This window comes from Dermacentor albipictus, chromosome 1 (assembly GCF_038994185.2).
Source record: "Dermacentor albipictus isolate Rhodes 1998 colony chromosome 1, USDA_Dalb.pri_finalv2, whole genome shotgun sequence".
Taxonomy (NCBI): domain Eukaryota; kingdom Metazoa; phylum Arthropoda; class Arachnida; order Ixodida; family Ixodidae; genus Dermacentor; species Dermacentor albipictus.
The window spans coordinates 298,845,803-298,868,001 of NC_091821.1; the positions used below are offsets into that span (position 1 = coordinate 298,845,803).

The 22,199-nt window shown below is 42.9% G+C and overlaps 1 protein-coding gene and 1 long non-coding RNA gene across 6 annotated transcripts in view; both read right to left on the minus strand.

Annotated features, from left to right (window-relative positions):
• LOC135916807 (parathyroid hormone/parathyroid hormone-related peptide receptor-like) overlaps nt 1-22,199 on the minus strand; it is a 972,783-nt gene that overhangs the window by 181,676 nt on the left and 768,908 nt on the right. The window lies entirely within an intron of this gene.
• On the minus strand, nt 9,419-14,705 carry LOC139057268 (uncharacterized). Its single transcript, XR_011512666.1, has 3 exons — nt 14,370-14,705; nt 13,421-13,477; nt 9,419-10,872 (listed from the first exon to the last, which is right to left on the minus strand). It is a non-coding gene; the product is annotated as an uncharacterized lncRNA (long non-coding RNA).

Genomic DNA, 22,199 nt, shown 5'->3' on the forward strand with positions numbered 1-22,199 from the left:
TTACGGCCGTCAGCTGTCTCTTCCTTACGGGTGTCATAATTATCCTAATCTCCACATCAACGTCGTGCAAATCCGCATACAGGTATCTGTATCTGAACCATATCGGCCAGCTTAATACACGTGTAGTGAAATTATGATAATCACTGCGTCTTATCAAACGCATTGGTTTGGCAAATGCGCATTGGAGCTGACGGAACGACATACTGTAAGTGAAGCACAAGAGAACAAGGACAAAAGGAGGATACAACACTTGAAGAAATGAAGAATTAGTAGGCGTACAGCAAACAAGCGATGACGGAGAACACACAGTGATGCTTCGGGTGTTCTGTGACATCGGTTTGCGTACTTACGGTGTTATGGAGATCAACGGCATAAAAACGTACCTTCAAGCGTACTCCCTCAACCTCCGCCACATTCATTATGATAATCAACGCCTAAACAAAATGAGGCACTATTCTTTCCCAAGAGTAGACCTTTTTACAGCAAGTCTATGTAATGACTCGCAGATGAAACCAGCATGCTTTCGAAAATGTTTTACCGCCGTAGTATTCGAACGCCAACGGCCAGGAAACACGTCGATACCAATAGGCTGTCGGCTGTTGGTGGTTCATCAAGTACAAATACCTTGACGCTATGACTAAAAAGCAGCTTCAACAATCAAATTTAAAAAAAAAATCAACTGCCTATTTGCCTGAGATAAGAAAACATCCTTAGACACCTCGATTGTTTATGTCAATGGTTTGTGTAAAGTAAAACATTCAGCATGTTCAGCGCCCCTAGCAGAGAAAGCACAAATTAAAGTATTAGACCAAATTACAGTAGCTCCACTTACGCGCTTACGCTGAAATGCGCCTCGATTGATTTTTCGCCCTCTGTGGCCATTTGTTGAACTTGAGAGTGTGCGGGGCCTGACTACATCACTTGGCGCCAACACACTGTCCAAGTGATTGTCCCACACCAGGGGCTTGCCAGGGATGTGGCTCCACCCACCAGCACAGTGGGGAACGTTCACAAGTAGTTCCGGACACTGCCACTATGCGGCTGCACCCATCCGCATCCGACGACCGAAGCCCGAACTTATCACGGACGCAACACTTTTCTCCCCTTAGATGCCTTGTACGAAGTAGGCTGCCGTCTGATCCGTGCTGGTCGTTTCGGTATGCTCGATTCGGATTCGAGTGGACGTGAAGAAGGCATAGCTGGTGTGCTTTCCGCTGGATAACTGTCCATGCCCCACGTGAGCGTTGTTGAGGCTTGTCTGTCCAGCTTTACTTCGCCGGTGCGCTTCCTGAGCTGGTTTAGATGGCGTCTCACAATTCTTCCTGCGCATTTCACAAGCCAGGATCTGTGGGCCATCCTTTTAACCAGAGTTCCTTCTGTCCAGTCTGGCCCCTTGCCGAATTGTTTTACCCATACGGCTCCTCCTTGCATTAGTTGACGACTCTTCGATTGTGCAAATCCAAGTGCCAGTTTGGTGTGGCGGAGGTTAAATTCCTGGGTCACAAGATTGACGCAGCAGGGATTCACACATCTGATGAAAAAGTGGAAGCTATCGTGAAGGCACCAGCGCCCACAAGTAAGCAGACACTGCAGTCATTTTTAGGCATGTTGGCCTTCTATGATCGATTTCTAGAGCGTCGTGCTACAGTGGCAGCAACACTGTATAAACTTCTGGCAAAGGACAAGACCTGGAAGTGGGAGCAACGGCATCAAAAGGCGTTTGATGAGCTGAAACAGTGCTTGTTGTCGAGGGCTGTCTTGTCACACTATGACGAAAACAAGCCCCTCTTAATTTCATGTGATGCTTCACCTTATGGTGTAGGTGCAGTGCTTGCTCAGCTGGACAGCCAAGGCAGAGAGGCACCGATTGCGTTTGCATCCCGAACTTATCACGGACACAACAGTTTAGAACATAGGAAAATATACTAGGTTCCTTTTTCTTGTTACTCGCAGCAAGACTGTTTTATGTATGTACATTTAATTCCATGCCCCAAAGCTTACACCAATTGGAAATTGCCATGACCGATTTCTGCAAGCATGCGTGATCGTTTCGTGAAGCAATTTTTTTAAATATGACACAGTCATCCGCAAATAAATTGACATGCACATCATTGGGCATTGCGTCTATTATATCATTAATATAGATCAAAAACAAAAGCGGTCCTAACAGGCTGTCTTGCGGTACGCCTGAAGTTACCTGACGGACACTTGAGGAACATTTATTAATTTCTACGAACTGCTGCCTGTAAAAACAAAAGTGGGCCGAGGACGGATCCCTGTGGCACGCCAGATGCTACCGTTACGGAGTGTGATTGTGTGCCGTTGATGGCGACTTTTTGAGTGCCGTCATGAAGGTAGTCTTTTTTGTCGTGTAAGATATTACTCGGCATACCTAGGCAAGAAAGCGTAAACAGCAATGAATGTGAAACTGTGTTAAAGGCTTTTCGAAAGTCTAGCAATGGGCAATCAACCTTTAGAAGAGTTAACTGCTGGGCTAGTTGGTGATCTTGCATACTGAAAAGATTTTGCGCCAAAAAACACAACACACACAAGAAAGACGACAACACCACAAAAGGTATAACAAAACAACACAAAAGGTACAAAAAATAATGAAGGTGAGCGAATTGTGGATCACTGCAGGGCTTGCACCGATTCCGTTCCACGGTTCCGCGAAGCGAGGATTTTGGGTAGAGGCAAACATCAGACATCGCGTGAAACATTGGAAGCCTTCTACATCAAGAAAGCGGGTCCTAACTGTGTTAGTGATACATCGGTTTTTCTTTACGAGGCTGAGCTGAAGTTTCTATCACGCCTACTTTGATAAAACTATGTACTCCATGTTGCCTTGTACGCATGCGCGGTGTTTTGGAAGGCTATATATGTCGAGTGCTTTCACCCTCATTAAACAGTTGAAGTAGCGCCCGTGGTGTTGTCGTCTTTCTTGTGTGTGTTGTGTTTTTCGGCGCAAAATCTTTTCAGTAGGCAATCAACCTGTTTACCATTGTCAAAAGATAAGAAAATATCATGCGAAAATTCAACAAGTTGGGTCACACATGAAAAGCCAGCTCTAAAGCCATGGTAGAGTGCATAAGCGTGACTGAGCGAGGACGTAGAAAGAAACAAATACACAGACACAGCGCTTCACTTTCAACTACAGATTTAATTTTCTCACGCATCGATAAATATATGCCGTACGAGTGCAAACAAACGTAAAAGCAAAAAAAAGAACATTGAATGGTGCATTTCGATGAACGTGTGTAAGGCAAGGGAAAACATGCACTGCAAGGGTCACAAAGATAAACCGAGGAATCGTATCTCCTTTTGCGATAGTGACACCGAAGGGTTGCGTACTCACTTTTACTCTAATTTTGCAATCTTGTAGGCCTCTACAATCTCCCTCGTCATCCTGCTATGAGCCTTATACAGAATGAAAGTGCTTTCAAACATGGGCTTGCAGGAACAATCTCGGCAGTGAATACCCAAATGACCCGAGATTACCCTAGTGACGTTATATCGATGCTCTTTAAGAAAAGCGGCAAAATCGGGAGTAGACGTGGTTTTCCCTGCCCCTGAGCGTCTACAGAAGCTATGCAAACAGGTTAACACAGAGAATAACAAAAATTGGAGGACGCTTAAGCTTCGCCTTCAAGAGTGGAACGCGTTAGCGTTATCGCATCCCTTTCGCACCGCCTACTCAAACGCGCTACGCCAGCCAAACGTCGCGATCGGCAGAGATAGCCGGGCCCCGACGCGCCACGAAGGCGGACGCAGTCATGAGGCGAGTGGCGCGCCACGTGTCGGGGCAGCGCCGTACACTGCGAGGAGGGGGTCTTCTGTGTTTGTTGCAAGATGGCTCTGCGTGTGCGCACAGCGCAGAAGAAATTTAGCGGAAACGTACTTCGATACTCGTGAAACTGCGACTTCTGTAAGTTATATGGTCATAATTACCTATATACACCGCAGTATAACTTTCTACGGCACGTTTCTAAGGCAACACCGCATTCACTGGAGGCGAGTTTGTCCCGTTTGGAAGGAACGAACTCGTGGCTGAGTGGTAGCGTCTCCGGAGAGACGCTACACACTAAGAAAAAAAAGAGTATCCCTTACTCTTTTCGAAGAGTCTGGACTCGTCACGTATATGACACACTTTGTGGGAGACACCCGAACTCTCTTTTGGCAGAGAGTCCCAAGACTATCTGTGCTCCATACAAGGTGTTTGCGTGACTCCGCACACAATAGTCATGCATACTCTGTTGTAGTAGTCGCCTATACCCTCTCAAAAGGGTTACGAGACTAGTGCTGAGGGAGTCGGTTAACAATTCTAGATGAGTCAGACGACTCCAGCAGTGTGTGTCAAGTTACCCTTAGTGCGTAATGCCGGTCTCTTGCAAATAAAGTAAAGCAACTGATCCATGTAAGTCGTTTCACTCTTGGATGGCAGTGTCGAGCCGCTTTTCAGAATATGTCAACAACTTTTGCTGTAAGTACACACGACTACGGCTAGTTCTCGAGAAGACTACTGTGAAAAGACAACATAGGATAACAAAGAATCCACAGTAAACGTGCGAAAGAGCACATGGCAGGCTAGCAAGAAAAAGTTAATATTTCATCAGTCTTTATTGTCTTCTGGAAAATTCAAATGTATCAGTCAGCACAGAATCACTTTGAAAGCAAGACAGTTCTCATTACTATTAAATTGGAATCAATAGCCAACCAAGCAAAATGTAGCAAAGGCAAAATCAAATATGTAGCCTGCAGCTGCATATGCATGACACTGCAATGCCACTCAGAAGCTTGATGAGACCCCAAAATATTATGTAACTCATGTAGAAGTTTAGTTCACCACTGCACACTGCACTGCACTGCACTGCACTGCACACTGACTGCACTGCACACTGCAGTCTCCTATAATATGTCAAAAGATTTATAAGTTCAACCTATTTCCTTGTTCTAAACTTACGACTTAACATTCTAAGCAAGTAAGCTACACATAACAAATAAGAAAGGCTGCACTTATGTGCAAAGGAGACCCATATAATGAAGTGCAATAAAAACAACATTCCAACTTAGATTACATTATCTATGCATCATACTATGCTTGTTAAAAACAACTGGTTGGCAATTGATAATCCAATCTAACAGTAAAAACAGCTGTCTTACCTTATGGTACTCTTGTTGGCACTTTTTCCCACACAATTTGTGCATGTTAGCGTGAGATGAAAATTGATCTGAAAAACACCACATTAAAAAGTTGTTCATCGATTTTATTCTGTCATACAACATGCAACAGTGTATAAAAACTTCATAACTGACAAAATTACAAAAATAAATACAGCAACACTTATACTGATCACTTATTTATGTTGAGAAACATACTTTTGCAAGACTTGAATGGTGCATTTCGATGAACGTGTGTAACTGACACAGACAATTTCACAGGTAGAAATAACCGCTAATACAAAACTTTCCATAATGCAAACACGTTGACAAAATAAGTAGCACAGGTAGCTGTATTTTGTTACGGCAAAGATGGCGCATGAATTATGAGGACAAGGAAGGAAGCAGAACACATAAACAAACTATACCCAGCTACATGCACGCAGCTGTAACAATACACATAGTGCACAAAGATCCAGAAGAAACAAAGAGGAAGATGTGAGGAAGGCTTCTTTTACTCATCACATGTCATCCTGTAAGAGCACATTATGCACTGGCTGTAATCTATCCTCAGCCCATACATGAATAAGTTACATTAGGTGCCACATTTAGAAATCACTCATACAATGTTCTTGTGATTTCCCTTATTCCAATCTTTAACTAAGCAAGCATGACTGAGTTACGTAAAGCCTCCCTACGGCTTGGCACATATACAGAAAGAAGTGTTTCTATAAACACTGGAGGTCACGGACGGATGACTGACACATACCTCTTTTAATTCTTTTGTCTTTGTCATTAGGATTATCTATCACAGTAGTCTTTTGTAGAGTGAAACACTTCCAGGTAATACACTGTGTGCAACCAAGTGTGAATACCTGTTCTCGATTTCTACCTTTCTCTGGTGTCCCGATAAGGTAACAATGGGACAAAGGATTATCTTCCCAATGTATGCGTTCCCATACAACAGGAGCAGTTGATAAGCCACATTAATGGTGCCTGAAATAAAACATCTGTGCTTAACTTTCCACTGCCGCTCCAATCTGGAGTAATTTTTTTTTGCTTTCTGTACACTAGCACAGGTACTACGTAGTCTCCTTGGTGCCCAAAGCAACTCTCACACCACAGCAGGATGTCCATTTTTTTTAATTCTAAGCAAAACTATGGTTATGGGGGACAATTGCGAACTTATATTTTTGCTTTGTATCTTAATTATGTTGTTGACCTTTAACTTTAGCCACTTCACTACTTTTCTGCAGGTGCAGACAGGCCATTGCACCAATGCTAGGTTTTGAAAACACCAGAGCAGGGTAGAAAGCAAGAACAGATATTTATAATTTGGGTGCCCACTCTGCATTGCATGGATATGTTTCAATGAACGATAAAACTACTTGGTAGATAAACATATGAAAGATAAGAGAATTAAGCTCGAAGCCTACCATATCAGTAACTGGGAATTTCATGTGTAAATGAAATTTTGCGATTCCCAGTGATGAAGAAACAGTTTTGACAATATGTGCCAAGGTCACCAACTCACTCATGCTCACAAAGGAAACAAAATAAAAACAAGCAAGATTAAAAGAAGTTCGAACTTCCAACCTAAAGTGAGACACCTTGCATGACTGATTTATGTATTACTGAGCATAAATCACATCTGGCGCATAATCTGCTTGTACAAGATGACAAACAATGAGTTCTGTAAGCCTTGTGGGACAATTCTGTGTGAAAGAGAAATCTATTTGATCATTACCTTTTGGGTATGTGTATCTCAGAACTGGTGCTAGTCTGAGTTCTTACAAAGTAGACGTCATTGAATACTGTAATTCTAATGCCTGCCACTGCTATAAATTTCTGTTAGTCCCACTGTCATGAAGCAGTTATGTTCAATAATTAGCGGCAGTCACCCCTGAAACACTCAGTACAAAACACGAAATAAATATATGCAGTCGGAATGTAAATGTCGAACAAAGATATAATCAAGTCTACATTTCACAGAACTGTCTTTTTTTCTGTTAGTGTGCCAATACCAATTCCACATTCACAAACATTCTTGTATTGCTCTCCTGACAAATGCAGGAAAATGCACAGTTTTTAACAGAAGCCCTTGGGAAGACAGCCCAGAGTCGCTTTCACAAGAGGACTTCCCTTAAACTTTCGTCGCTATGTTGTAGGTCACTGTAGCAAGGGGAACATTTTGCTGATTGAATATTACTCGAAATATTTTTATTATTTGTACTAGAGGTTTGAAAAGAGAGCCAATTGTAGAGTTCTTCATGCAGATTTGATATATTCCATTGGTTTTTGTTTAGCTGCTTCTTGAGTTATGTCCTACACAACAGCAAAATACATAGTCATATTTGCGGGCACTTTCTTGTGTATTAAATTTTCACAAAAAGCAGTGTGCTGCAGCTAACTCGGCTCTTTGTAGACTGCAAAGTGCCAATATCTATTCAAACAGCATGTAAAGTTACTAGAAGTATGCAAGATTAGTAGGCAGGCAGACAGGCCTGCCTACTAATCTTGCATACTTCTCATGCTATTGTGAAAAAAAATTAGAATATACTTCAAAAACTTTTTCTGACAATAGCATGAGAATAACCTTATGCACTTATAATTGTCCTATACTAACGAAATTTGGCATACATACATACTGAAAATATTTTGCGCCAAAAACCACAACACACACAAGAAAGACGACAACACCACGGGTGCTCTTTCTTGTGTGTGTTGTGGTTTTTGGCGCAAAATATTTTCAGTATGCGAGATCACCAACTAGCCCAGCAGTTAACTCTTCTAAAATTTGGCATACATACTCTTCAAGATATGCAGAATGCTGATATCTAAATAAATTGCAATCTGTAAAATTATTTAATGTGGCCTAATATTTTTTTTGCATAGTTCCAGTAATTGTACCAGCCGTTTGGATGGGTATCATCACTTTGCAGTATATAACTAGCTAAATAAGATACAGCATGAAGCTATTTCTGAAAATTTTATACACAGGAAAGTGCCCACAAGAATATTTTGCCACTGTGTAGGACCATAACTAAAGAACAGCAGCTACACAAAAATCAATGACAATTCAAATCTAATAAAGCACTTTATGAATGACAGTATATTCAAATCTCTAGTACAAATATATAAAAATGTTGTTTTGAGGAGTATTTCCTCTCAATAAGTGGGTGTCAGTGTTTTCTACCAAAGTGTTAGAAAATGCCTTCAGGCATACCATGGGGAGCGCTATAAATAGCACACGCACGCATCTGCCTAAAAAGCCCTACGCCCTGCTTGCATTCATTAGTCATTTTTGCATTCTGTTGTATGTCACCATTTGCATCCCTTAACATTGAGTGCGCAAAACCAAAAACAGCCTAATACCGTATTTACTCGCATAATGATCGCACTCGCGTAATGATCGCACCCCTAAATTCTGAAGTCAAAATTCGATTTTTTTATTTCTCGTGTAAGATTGCACCCCAAACTTGCCGCAGCGATATGTCATGTGCCAAGTCTAGCTAATAATGATCGTGCTTACCATCTGTCAACTGCTATGCGAACAACTCTTCAAGACAAACCAAGCAGTCTGCACGCACCAAACATTCTTAAGCAGATGCCCCATTTCATTCCTTCCATCACTTTCCGCACTTATATGACAAAAAAACAAAGCTACAACCACACTTGCCTTTATTATGTGTAGGCTTTGCAATGGTTGTGGTCAACAATAACAACAAAAAAGGCGTCTTTCGTTTCTTCTCGTCTGCACTTGTGGGCACGCAACAAATCGCGAGTGGCAATGATAGCAGCCACGTTTACAGTGATACGTTAGAAGTGTACCCTATTCATTCGCCGAAGTTTGTAACGCAGCTAAGATATTCGCCCACCCTTAGCGGAAACGTGCCATATTAGGATAGTGGTGAAGACAAATGCCGCAGTTTCCGCAGCATGGCCGCCATGTGTTCCTATGTCACAGGCAGCTAAGCGCGCCCATCTGTTTCTGTCCCCTCGAAGTGGACATGGCTATGTTATTGCCGCAAACTTGCCGATATTATTCATTACTGATACGGAAGAAACTGTTTGAATGCACGTAATGTACTCACGAAAAGAAAAAAAAATCGTGTTCGGCGCGTTCGGCTTGCTCTGCCGGCCACCATTTTTTTTTGGTGTGTGTGTCCCGCAGTACATACAGCGGCAGCCACCTCTTTGTTGACTTGTTGTCATCCCGTTGAAATTGTCAGGGGATATATTTTTTTCTTTTTGTGGGAAATTTAGCCAGCATAATGATTGCACCCCTGAATTTGAGTCAATTTTTTTTTACAATAAAGTGCGATCATTATGCGAGTAAATAGGGTAACACACTGAATTTTTAGCCTGTAAAGGGGTTGTATACAAATGGGGGCAGCCAACTCTAGTGTGACAATAAAAAAATATTTGTTCTCACAATAATGAAACCAGTCATAAAATATATCCTACAAATTTGGAAATGAATGCCCACAGAACCTTGCTGATTGTCACATTAATTTCCTAAACAAGATCTTTTGATGTTTATAATTCCTAGTTTAATTCACTTTCTCTAGTAAATGGGCTCTGACCTAGACTATTCAGTGTAGGAGACTAACCCAGACCTGAAAGCCAATATTTAAATCTGAAATAAAGTCATTCATCCTACGACCACGTCACTGCTATGTCATCAGAAGCGTGCATCCATGGACATATAGTCTGTAAAATAATTTTTACATGATCTGTACTGTTCCTCTTGCACTAATAAATTAGGAAATGCATTTCCTATTTAAAGCACTGCTGTAAACCTTTGGGTTTGAGAAATGCAATACTCAAAAGTGTAACAAAACCAATGTGTACAAGACACCTACGATGCCTTTGACATTCGTCAGTGTGACAAATAGGCACTGAGAAATGCCAAGGGCATCATAGCTTTCTTGTTTCAAACCTTGTATGCGAGTATATTACTGGTATCTTTGCAGTGAAGGGAAGTCACATTATTATCAGACTTATGAGGGGAACTCATGTTTCTCTAGTTTAATATTTTCTTTTTTGTGCTCCTACATTCTTTACTTTTCCAAAAATAATGGGTGTTTGAAATAAGTACTCTATATTGCTCTTAAATTTTTCTTGCACCAGAGCCCACATTGGGTTACATTTCTCGAACACTTTGCAGTGCTGTAGATTATCAATAGGAAGAAAAAAATGCCGTAAGTTTGCATTTTAGCCTTCTGTATAACAAGAAGTATGAACCTATCAATTACATAGACAAGTACAAAAGAACTATGAAAAACTGAGCATAAAGACAGACATGTATTATAATAGCAGGAATCGATGGCGAGAATTCTAATTGAAAGGAACCATTAAAAACTAGGCACTAAAGACACATATTAATTATATTAACACAAGTATTTGCTAAGGATTTGAAGAGACGAAAAGAATGTCGCTTCAGATCACTCCACCCCAACATTCATCCATGGTTCGATGAGTGACCACAGCTGGTGATGCGGTTTGGATAGGTGGAAGCTGAGTGCAGCTGTGAAATAGGTGGAACATGTAGAGGGTCACCAAAGGTTGCATGCTGGTTGCACAGCAGGTTGCACAGCAGGTTGCCTCGATCTCCGGACTCACTCGACATCATGCGTTCAGCCTGGTTATACGTCGTTTGCAAGAGGCCTGGCCCAAGTGTGTGGCACGGCTTGGGTAAAATTTCGAGGCAACCTGAAAAACATAGATCCATATCTATAAGCAACAAAATATTCTCCACCATAGGGCAAACCTGAAGTTTACTATCGGCACATAGCAGATAATGAAAACAGACACAAGTCACCAGACTTGAGGTATACAGATGTGCAAAAGTGTAAATGAATGTGAAGAGCTGCTTATAAGAGGGAATGTTTCATTCCGTCTTTTGTAGATCAATAGTAGTATCTTAACATAAAGTGAAGTGTACTGGGCCCTCCCTAAAAAAATTTAAATAATGGGGTTCTACGTGCCAAAACCACTTTCTGATTATGAGGCACGCCGTAGTGGAGGACACCGGAAAGTTCGACCATCTGAGGTTCTTTAATGTGCACCTTAATCTAAGTACACCGGTGTTTTCTGCATTTCGCCCCCCTCGAAATGCGGCCGCCGTGGCCGGGGTTCAATCCTGCGACCTCGTGCTCAGCAGCCCAACACCATAGCCACTGAGCAACCACGGCGGGTATGGCCCTCCCTATTTCTGTAAGTAGGCTATTTCATGTGAGCTGTCCCGACCTGGCACACGACCACTTGAAATTTCTTTTCGAAAAACTGGAGGCCCTTCAATATAGGACAAATGTTAATTTCAAGAAATACTTGTGTAACGCACCAAACTATGCATCATAAAAGGCATAGCCTGAAAATTGGTTCCTTCATTAGGGGGCCAAATTTTTCAGGACAATAAAGAGAGGCCTTACACCAAAAATTGAACTGCTTATTAGCCACTGCTCAGTTTATTATGGGTCATAAAAATGGACAAAATGGCCTATTAACTTTATTTTCATAGAACTCGCTTACAGCAAAAGCTGCAAATTTATGTAATCCACATATTTAGGGCTTGTGCTGCATGCAAAAACTGGTTTCAGGAAGATAAAATATGCAGCAGTGCCGAGAGATGAGGATGAACTAGCAAAAAAAGTCAGTTTTGGTGTAAGTTTATCGGCATACTTACTAGTGAGGCAGTTCTAGTAAATTTATGCCCAATACCATGTATGAAAGTACACTGTTTCGTTTTTAAATTGCTAAAGCTTTATCAAAGCAGTTTTGTGTCAAGCAAGAAAAAAAATTGTACAAGTGGTCTCCTACTAGTTTCAAAATTTGCATCGCATTTCGTCTAATCCACATAGCCTCTTGGCGGCTAAGGCAAAATGGATGGACTTGAGCATTCCTGCACCGATAGCAGGGAGTCTTAACTGCTTCGAAGTTAATTCTTTCATTGCTGAGTGGCTACAAGCCACTTCACTGAAAAATTTGCCACTTAATTACATGTATTTACCTCAATCTTTCTGTCGGCTTCCAGCCTGCTTGGCATCATCACGAAGGCTGCCAACTCCCTAGTGGACGTAGTCAGGACACGGTGGTCGCAGGACGCAGTGGCAGGAGCCACCAAAGGCTTCGAACTCCCTAGTGAACATAGTGAGGACACGGTGGTGGTAGGATGCAGGGGCTGGAGCCACCAGAGTGTACCTGCAGCAAATTTGCACAAACGCTCTTAGTCCTACCATGTCACAATTTACAAGAAAAATTCAGCTGTCTGTGTAACATGGATACCAATACAAATAAATGCAAACAGTTAGGTCCTACTACACAACTAGAACATCGACAAAGAAGAAATGGTACTTATGTTTATGAAAATCCAAGCAATGAAAAAAAAATGTGCATCTGATTTGTGCGTGGAAGCTCAATGGTAACCTGAACTCATACCATCAAGTGATTTGCTAGTCAACTGCAAGCCTCTTAAAATGTCATTGTATATTTTTTACATGCACTATGTTAAGCTGCATTAAAACAAGTTCAATATCTCTGAATATAAGTAAATCACGAAGCAATTCAATTAATTAATTCCAGTGGTCGTTAATGCAACAAAGTGCAAGCTCTGAATGAAGCTGGCCAAACTGGGTAGTGACAAATAACAATGTGGTTCTGTACATCTTATTTTTCTGGCTTTCGCTGTAGCATTAAAATAGACAAGAAATTTCACATTCCTGACTTTTTATTTTTTGAAATTTTTATTCCATAATGCATAATACTTCAGCAAGAGCACTAATGCTGTCTTTTAATCGTAAATATTGATAGAACAAGAAATTTTACTGGAGCCAATGTTTGGCAAGAAAACATCTCCTTCTCTTTGTCGAAACATTGGCTCCAGCGATGCTCCTTGTTCTACGGCTCTTCATCATTTCAAGTCTCTGTCTTCCTGTGAACCTCTGTACTTTCAATGTTGTAGCAATTAAATTGTAATAACAGAGAATTAGTAAATGTAGCTGATGAAGAATTTGTGCTTGTTGGTAGATAATGACCGAGTAACTGCGCAACATAGAGATACGGACAAAGGAGGCTTATGCGTGTCGTCTCCTACAGCCATGTTTCTCTCTTTTGGACGATTACTCTATCAAGATGTAAAAGTATTACCCTTTGCACAATAATGCTGAAATGAAAAAGGCCAGGAAAGTGGACACAAAAATTAAAACAAATAGCATCATATGCTAATGACGTATGCAAAAGTGCCTGCTACGATCTGTCTCACCCATAACGTGCTGGATAAGATGGCGTCTTCTTCTGGATGTTGCCATTTCTTGAATACCTAAAATAAAGTACATTTCAAAATTACAAAGATACACAGAACAACAGCTTTGCAAACTTTGCAATCAACTCATTTCTGCTTGCCAAATATCTGCACTAACATAAGACTACAAATAAAAAGACCCTCTTTTTCATAAAACACCGGACTCAAAATAGAAAATCCAGTAGGAATAGCACAAATTCTCTACACAACACAGCCAGGTTTTGTGCGCCTAGTAGGATTTACTATATAAAGGTTGCAGCAAATTCATGCTTTTAAATATTTACAACCGTGAAAATAAAGATTACATAAAAAATAATAGCATTATACATCGGCTTATACTGTAAGCCAATGTGTTTCCGACTTGACGCCAAATGCACATTTAATTTGTTCTGTTTCAGCGCTTTTAAAGGGTTGTGTCTGTTCGCTCGTGTATGCAGCCGCCTTACTGCTACGAAAATTTCTGTGCTGCCAGATCGCCTGACACTGCCATACAGCGTGGTAGCGTTTTTATTATTCGCGGTAATATACCTAAAGCGCTAGTAAATCTTCAGAATAGACAACTGTTTTTTCGACAACCTGTCTTCGCCAGCGAAAGTCACACTCGTGCTAGTATTGTTTCTACACTTCAAGTTACGCAGTAATTGGTATTCTACGGATTTTTCGATGCGACAGGCCACTCGTCATTGGAGTCGTTAAGAACGGTGTTTATCTATGGCAGTACAGCTTTCCTATAATTTCAGATGCTCTCCTGAGGCTTCCGTCTGCCAGTAGTATTTTCGCATACATACGCCCACGCATGCCTAAGAAACGTCTGCGAACTGCCAAGAGAAACGTGGCGCAAAATGTAGCCGTGCCGGAAGGCCCGATTACGCGCCGTTTGTAAACTCGGAACAAAAGCTGATATGCTTACCTGAGAGGTTAAGAGAAATATGGCACAGGTCACTCTCCGCTGGTAGTCTTTCGTATGCATCTGGTCGTCTCTGCGTTGCGATCTCCCATATCACAAGGAAAATGCAGTGCAAAACGCAACACTTCCGGGGCATGTTACGGTCCGGCGAGCTGCACTTGCTGGATGTCGGCAAAGACGAAATCGGCGACACGCCGCTGCTGGCGGCAGTCGTCCTCGTCGCAATCACACAGCACGGACAGAAGTTCCCACCGTAACTTGCCGCAACGCCTGGTTGCAGTCGCCCCTAACGCAGCGCTTTCAGAACCACTCCATAGAATAAAGAACCACCACTCGACGACAACGTACTCGCACGAGATGCAACACAACTGAAAAATGGCGTCATGCTAATGACGGCTTCGGCTTTGGATCATTTGAATTCGTGCAACTAGTTTCGGTTCTCTTTTCTTGCGTTGAAACAAAAACTGTTTTGCTCACTGATAATTTTACGTCACGTAAGTAATGTTCACGAATGAAACAGCCGTGAGTTTAACACGCGTCTTGAAATACCCGCTACGTTCACTTCGCAGAAGCAAAATTTGCTCGTCCGAATGCGGTTACGTTTGAAATATCTATCGTTGGGCTGTCGGAGCGTGCTCGAAGTGGGAAGACGCGGCGTAATTGTTCTTAATTTGCTTAGCTATAACGGCGCGGCTGCCCTTGATCTCTGTCGAGTGCAGTTTGCTCTGATGTAAGGTATAACTACAAAGCCGCCGACGTTACTGAATAATCAAGTGCACCTGAAGCGGCCAGAACTCTGGTATTTCTTCCACAATTTCTTGCGACTACGTTCCGCTGTCACCAAAGGCGAGCGTAGAGTTTGACGGAGATTTAGCAACACATTTTCCCGAAATATCGTTCACCGCTGTATTACGACGTGGAGAAGCAGCGTTGTTGGTCCTCAGTAAAATTTTCTGTTTATTGCGAATTTTGCGATAGCAGTTATATGGGTACAATCGTCGAAACATATCTGTCGGTTTTACCGCGAGCTTACGTATAACGTCAAGTGCGATAAGATCCCATCCCGCGCCGTTGACTGTGCGCGTTAAAGGAAGTGTTGGAGGCTGAGCCGGGCTAGATGGGCGCCCCATGTCAAGTCGGGATGATTGAAGGCGCAAGCCGGGAGAGGGAGGCGCTAGTTTAGCGCGCTTCTCCTCCTCTAGCCGTTGCTCTAGCCCGGTCTTGCACCACCCTCGCACTGTTTTGGAGATAATTTCCGATGGATGCAAAGCTAGGAGTGTGTGTGTGTGGGGGGGGGGGGGGGGAGGGGAGGTAAGGGTGTGCTCAGGTAGCGCAAATTTTCGGAGGCGCTTTGAAGGAAGAGGCAGCAGAAGCGTTCGGTCCGCTCTGCTCGCGCCCTTCATCACGCCAACGCTGTGACGGCGAGTGTTCGCCGTCATTGAGTGAGATCTGTTGATGTTTACACGTGCGCGCGTGACCCAGTGCTTGCTAATTCAAGGAGTAAGCGAATGTTTACTGCAGTTTATTCAGCCGATGAAACTACGAACCTTGGTTCGTGCAATAGTTCGTGCAGTGGTTCATGCAGCATTGGTGTGAAACTGCTGTGTTATTGTTTTTATATTTCTAGGGGGTTCCAAAGCAGTGTTGCGTACACTAATATTTGTTTCTGGTCGCGGAACGCAACACACTGCGGTAGCCCAGTGGCTTTGGTGTTGCGCTGCTGAGCTCGAGGTGACGGGTCCAACCACAACCGCGGCAGTCACATTCCAACGGGGTCAGAATGCGAAAACGCGCGTATACCTTGGATTCCGTACACGTTAAATAACCCGAGCTGCTGAAAATAAATTTGCAGCTTTCCATTACCGTGCGCCTCATAACAAGATCTCGATTTTTGAACTTAAATCTTCAAAATTTAATTATAAGTCGCGGAATTACACTTACAATCGACACTGTTGAGGGCGCCTACTGAACTTGTTATCTCGTTGCTGTGCTCTCTTTAGTAGCCAATACTTTTTTTTTAGATTTACTTATGGTCAGAATCCAGTGTGGCAAATCCAGGTCTTCCTTAGCATAGGAAACCAGCTATCGCTTAAGCGTGTGAGGTATCAACAAACATGGTCAAGGAAAATCAATATATAGAGTTCGAAGTAATTGCAGAACATGACAAGGATGAAAGAATGATACACCGCATCACAACCAGGACAGGAACCCGAGGGCCTGCCTAAAACAGAAGAGTTTATCTGGTATTTCTTCTCCTGCATTAAAATCTTTCTCTCGCCCCACTCATCTCAAATATCAGAGGAATGGCGATTTTCCACGACGACTCTTCGCGTGCTATTGAGAGTCAAACGACCCATGCGCAAATGTTGACTCTTGTTTTCTGACTCTACTCACGTAAAAGTGGGTCTTCGGAAGAAAAAAGAGAGTCAAGTTGCCGTGACTCACTTTTTACTCTCTTTTTTCTTAGAGTGTACCACTCAGCCACGAGTTCCGTCTCCGTCTCACACTACGGAAACCCTGGTTCGTTCGATTCCCACCAGCCCATCTTGCAAGTTGTTTTATATGCATGAAGTGCCTTCTGGTATTTATCGCTCACGGCCAATGCCGCTGACGCCGACGACACCGGCTTTTCTGCGACACGAGCTCCTGAACGCTGTCGCGTTAAAAGGCACGCATGTTCTACCCAACATCGCAAACGATTTGTAGCCTGTACTCATAACGTTGTATATGCCATCCCACTTTCATGCGGAAGAACGTATATTGGTCAAACCGGCCGATGCATCAACGAGAGATTAAAAGAGCATCGATATAACGTCACTAGGGTAATCTCGGGTGATTTGGGTATTCACTGCCGACATTTTTCCCGCAAGCCCATGTTTGAAAGCACTTCCATTCTGTATAGGGCTCATAGCAGGATGACGAGGGAGATTGTAGAGGCCTACGAGATTGCAAAATTAGAGCAGAAGTGCCTAAGCAAGCCTGCGTTGTCACTATCGGAAAAGGAGATACGATTCCTGGGTTTATCTTTGTTACCATTGCAGTACATGTTTTCCCTTGCCTTGCACACATGTTCGTTTCATCGAAATGCACCACTCAATGTTGTTTTTTTGCTGTTACGTTTGTTTCCGCTCGCACGGTATATATATATCGATTCGTGTAAAAATAGAATCTATAGTTGAAAGTGAAGCGCTGCGTTTGTGTATCTGTTTCTTTCTACATCCTCGTTCAAAATTAATTAAATTAAATATGGGGTTTTACGTGCGAAAACCACGTTCTGATTATGAGGCACGCCGTAGTGGAGGACTCCGGAAATTTCGACCACCTGGGGTTTAACGTGCGCCTTAATCTAAGCACACGGGTGTTTTCGCATTTCGCCCCCATCGAAATGCGGCCGCCGTGGCCGGGATTCGATCCCGCGACCTCGTGCTCAGCAGCCCAACACCATAGCCACTAAGAAACTACGGCGGGTGCATCCTCGTTCAGTCACACTCCACCGTGGATTCTAACCAACTAGCTCGCCAACGTGTTTTAATCTGAAGCCATGCTGAACACTGACAAAAAATTGGCTATCTTGCAAATGACGAAATATACAAGAGTAGAGAACATGCTCCTCTGATTTGCAGCACACGCTGGTTAAAGGTATTGGCCTCTAATTTTCAAATCGGCATCGAGGACTATTTTTCTGAGCAGGCACAACGTTCACCGTATTCCATTCACATGGCAAAGCACTGAAGGATATTGATACACTGAACAGTAAAACTAGAAATTTGGCGACAACTGGGGCACACGTTTTAAGCACGTGGCATGGAATGTTTTCAGGGCCAGTAGCTGTATTAGTTTTTTGTTCCTGTAGAAGCTTCAGGACACCTTCGTAGGAGATAATTATATCCGACATAGTGTCTAGGCTGTGCGGGATCGGAGCAGCTATAGGGCATCCGGTAGGTGGAGAAAACAAGGATTTAAAGCAGCTGTTAAAGCGAGCAGCCTTTTCTGTATAGTCAGTAATTTGGCCTTGAGCAGTCAAGGTCATAGGAATGGAGATTTCTTCTTTGCCAGTGGCTTTGACATATTTCCGTATTTGTTTAGGGTTATGTTTCAGTTTTCACTAAGCAAGGCATTGAAATAATTTTTGGAATGTTTTATCTTTAATTTGACATGTTTCCCTAACTCCTCTAATTGCCTATATATCCCATCATCCTTTCAGTAATTGTATCGCCGTAAAGGGCGACCTCTTTGATTCAGCAAAAGCTTGATTTCAGTAGTGAGCCATGGCTTGCTCCGTCTTTGTTAACTCTATAATATTTTTGATGGTAGGTATCTGTCAATCAAAGAGAGCAGTTTGTTTTTAAAAAGCTCCCATAGCTCATTAATGTTGGAAGTATCGGTGCAGTTTAGAAACTCTTCGTAGAACACTTCCAGGCAGTGCGTAATAATTAAACTATAATCACCCTTTTCAAAAAAGAACACTTTGCGCGGTAGGGCTTTAATCGAATAAAATCGCAGGCATGAAATATGTGCCAAGACGGCTTCATGGTTGCTAATCCCAGCATCAGGCAGAACAGATTCAACCAACCCATCAGAGTTTGAGAAAATAAGGTCAAGTACAGAAGCGCTCTCATCACTTCATCTTGTAGGGAAGTCTAGAAACTGATAAAGCCCGTTGGCAGCGATGATGTCACTGATTTGAAGTGAGAGTGCGCAACAGGACAATACTGGGGACCTGTCTACCCAACGCACGGAAGGCATGTTAAAATCACCACCAAGTATGAAATCGGTCGCCTGGCTTTGGAGGGTATGAGAGAGTGAAATAAGACTAGCTGGACTTATACAGCTAGGTCTACGGTAATACGCACCACATGCAATATGTGTGGAATCATGCAGCCTCACTTGGCACCACACAGTTTCACAGTCAATGTTGGTACTCTCTATTGGATCACTTGGGAGGCATTTGTCAACTGAAAGGAATACACCACCACCGTGCCTGGCGGCCTCGTCTGTAAATGGTAAAAGCAGCCGGGAAAACTTCACTGTTGTTCACTGTTTTGTCAAGCCACGATTCCGTTTCGATCACTACATGAGGCTTTGCAGAAAGGATAAGGCTGGCGAGTGCGTCAATCTTGTTCACAATGCTACGAAAGTTGATCAGCAGAACGTTTAGCTTAGTGTGTCGGGGAGTTGTGCAATAAGTATCGCGACATGTAGCTTCAACGTTTCGGACTATCTTGCCACCATATAGTTATCTTTTAACTTCAGTAACAATGTCTTTATAGGCGTCATATATATAACACCGTCCATCCATGATGTTTGTCGAAGAGAATTATGAATGACAAATTTTGTTGCCTTGTAAATTCACCTAGTTTCCTGCGAGCACAGCGCACCGCGGCCGAAAAGTCTTCCCGGACAACATACTCATCTGACTTCAGCTTAGATTGTGCGGCAAGAATAACCTCCTTGTCCTTAAATCGCAGGAAATTAATTATGATAGGGCGCTTCTTGTCATTTTCGGAGAGGTCAATTCTATGCGCTCTTCGTATGTTAGCTCCCTCAATGGCTACACCCATAGTTTCAGTGCATAAGGAAACAACAGCCTCTTCTGATTGTGTCGAAGTTTCAGTCTGGGAATCGGGTAAAACAAAAAACTTTCTCCTTCGTTCGAAGATTATTCCTTCGTTGTCTATTTTCCGCGTCGACACTAGCCGCTTTAGGCGCAATGACGTCATCAGAAATACCAGTCATCCCAACGCTTTGATGGCGCGCTTGCGCAGGAGACAAATCAGGTGGAGAAAACTGACTGAGCCAGACAATTTTTTCTTCAAGAATTTTTAGCTTAGAATCAACTTTCAGTTGCCACTGCTGCAGATGCTGAAACGAACTCAGCATCTGCATGTGGCCTTGTCCAATAGGTTTGATCCTGTCAAGCAACGAAGAGCCTTCGCAAGGCGTGTTAACGGGACCTGGATTCACTTCTATGTCACCAGACAGCAATACAATCATGCGCATAATATAGGCACGGAAAACAAGCAGGCATTTTGCAAATACTTTGGGCGCAATATCGCGTCAAAGGGGCACGACACCTCAAACCCCCAAGGGTTTGAACTTTTACAGCAAGATGAGTTGTTCAAGTAACCAACCTGGGTTATAAACAGCGATGAGTGCATTGTCGGTTCGGTGTCGAGCCCCAATCTGACGGCCGACGATAGGCGCTTAAGTAGGTCATCTGTCAGCGTTCCTTGTTGCCAGTCGTATCTCGGTGTTCTGTTCACATGTAGTACAGAGTAGCGGAAAAAGCGTGCATCTTTCGCATACGTGCTGCCGTTGGCTTGGCTTTTCAATTACGTGGCCAAAGGGACTGTGATGAAGGCTTGCATTTCGTTCTGCCAGGAGACGGGTAGAGCGTCCATGCAGCGAAAATCACGTGGGTTAGAAATAACGATGAGTGCATTGTCGGTTCGGTGTCGAGCCCCAATCTGACGGTCGACAATAGGCGCTTAAGTACGGCATCAGTCAGCATCCCTTGTTGCCAGTCGTATCTCGGTATTCTGTCCAGATGTAGCGCAGAGTAGCGGAAAAAGCATGCATTTTCCGCATATTTGCTCTCGTTGGCTTGGCTTTTCAGTTACGTGGCCAAAGGGATTGTGATGAAAGAGTTGCGTTCCGTTCTGCCAGGAGACGGGTAGAGCGTCCATGCAGCGAAAATAACCTGGGTTAGAAATAACGATCAGTGCATTGTCGGTTCGGTGTCGAGCCCCCTTCTTTTCTCCTCCTTGGTTCCTACGTTGTCCTGCGCCATAGTCCATTTTTAGCAAGCTATTCCATCATGACAGAGACTGAACCATTTACATGTGCAAGCGCGACACAAAACCAATGGTGGTGTCTTTATTGCTCTAGCTCACAATATTGTGTCCAATATCACAATTTGTCATCTGTTTAGTAGTGATTTGTGTTCATATCGTTATGAACAATTACAGTGCATTGCTCTGGCTGTGTTATCGCCTGCTAAGTGCCGCATTTACATTTTGTGATTGTGCATTACACAGTCATTTTTTTGCTCTAGTGTTTCTGTGCCCACCCTTTAGATCTATCAAGCAATTTTAATTTCAAAAAATGCTCATTTTCCCCCCATTATTATCGGTACTTCTACCAAAAGGTAATCTTTTGCTAACCTGATTTAAATTTTAATACTATGCATCTTGTTTCTAGGCCTTCATCCTACAACATCTAAACTACTCGAACTAATCCCTTATCACCAAACCTGATTTAGTAGTTCTTTCACTCATTTTCGTGGTTTAAGCCATTTTCTCATAGCATGCAGTTTTGTTAATTGAATTAGTAGTGACCAAACAATTAGATTTTGCGAAAGCCTACTACTTTGCAATTAAAGAATTTGCATTTTCGCTTGACAAATGCACACTAGAATTTTTTTCCACCGTACCTTTTACGAACACTGAAACCTCTAAAAATATTGCACTGCTTGTCACTTAGTGTGTGCCACCAGGCCAACGTTCCTCAAACAGATGCACACCATGGTATACTGAGATGCTAAAATATACTGTCAAATAAAAAATGGCTGTGGCTTAGCTAAGGTTAAGCCCAGGATGCGAAGAATACTAGCCTTTATTTTAGTTGTTGAACCACTGTTTAGCCTGGTGAACTGCTGTTGCTTGGCTATATTTGGTTCGGCTAGACAAAGAAACAACTCATGCGTTACTCTGCTTCGCCTTCAAGAGTGGAACGCGACAGCGTTCCCGTCGACCCGCCAAGGGGTGTAAGACAATGGGCTACGGCGCAGCGACTACGCGCCCCGTATTGGACGCGGTGAGCGTCGAGCAACGC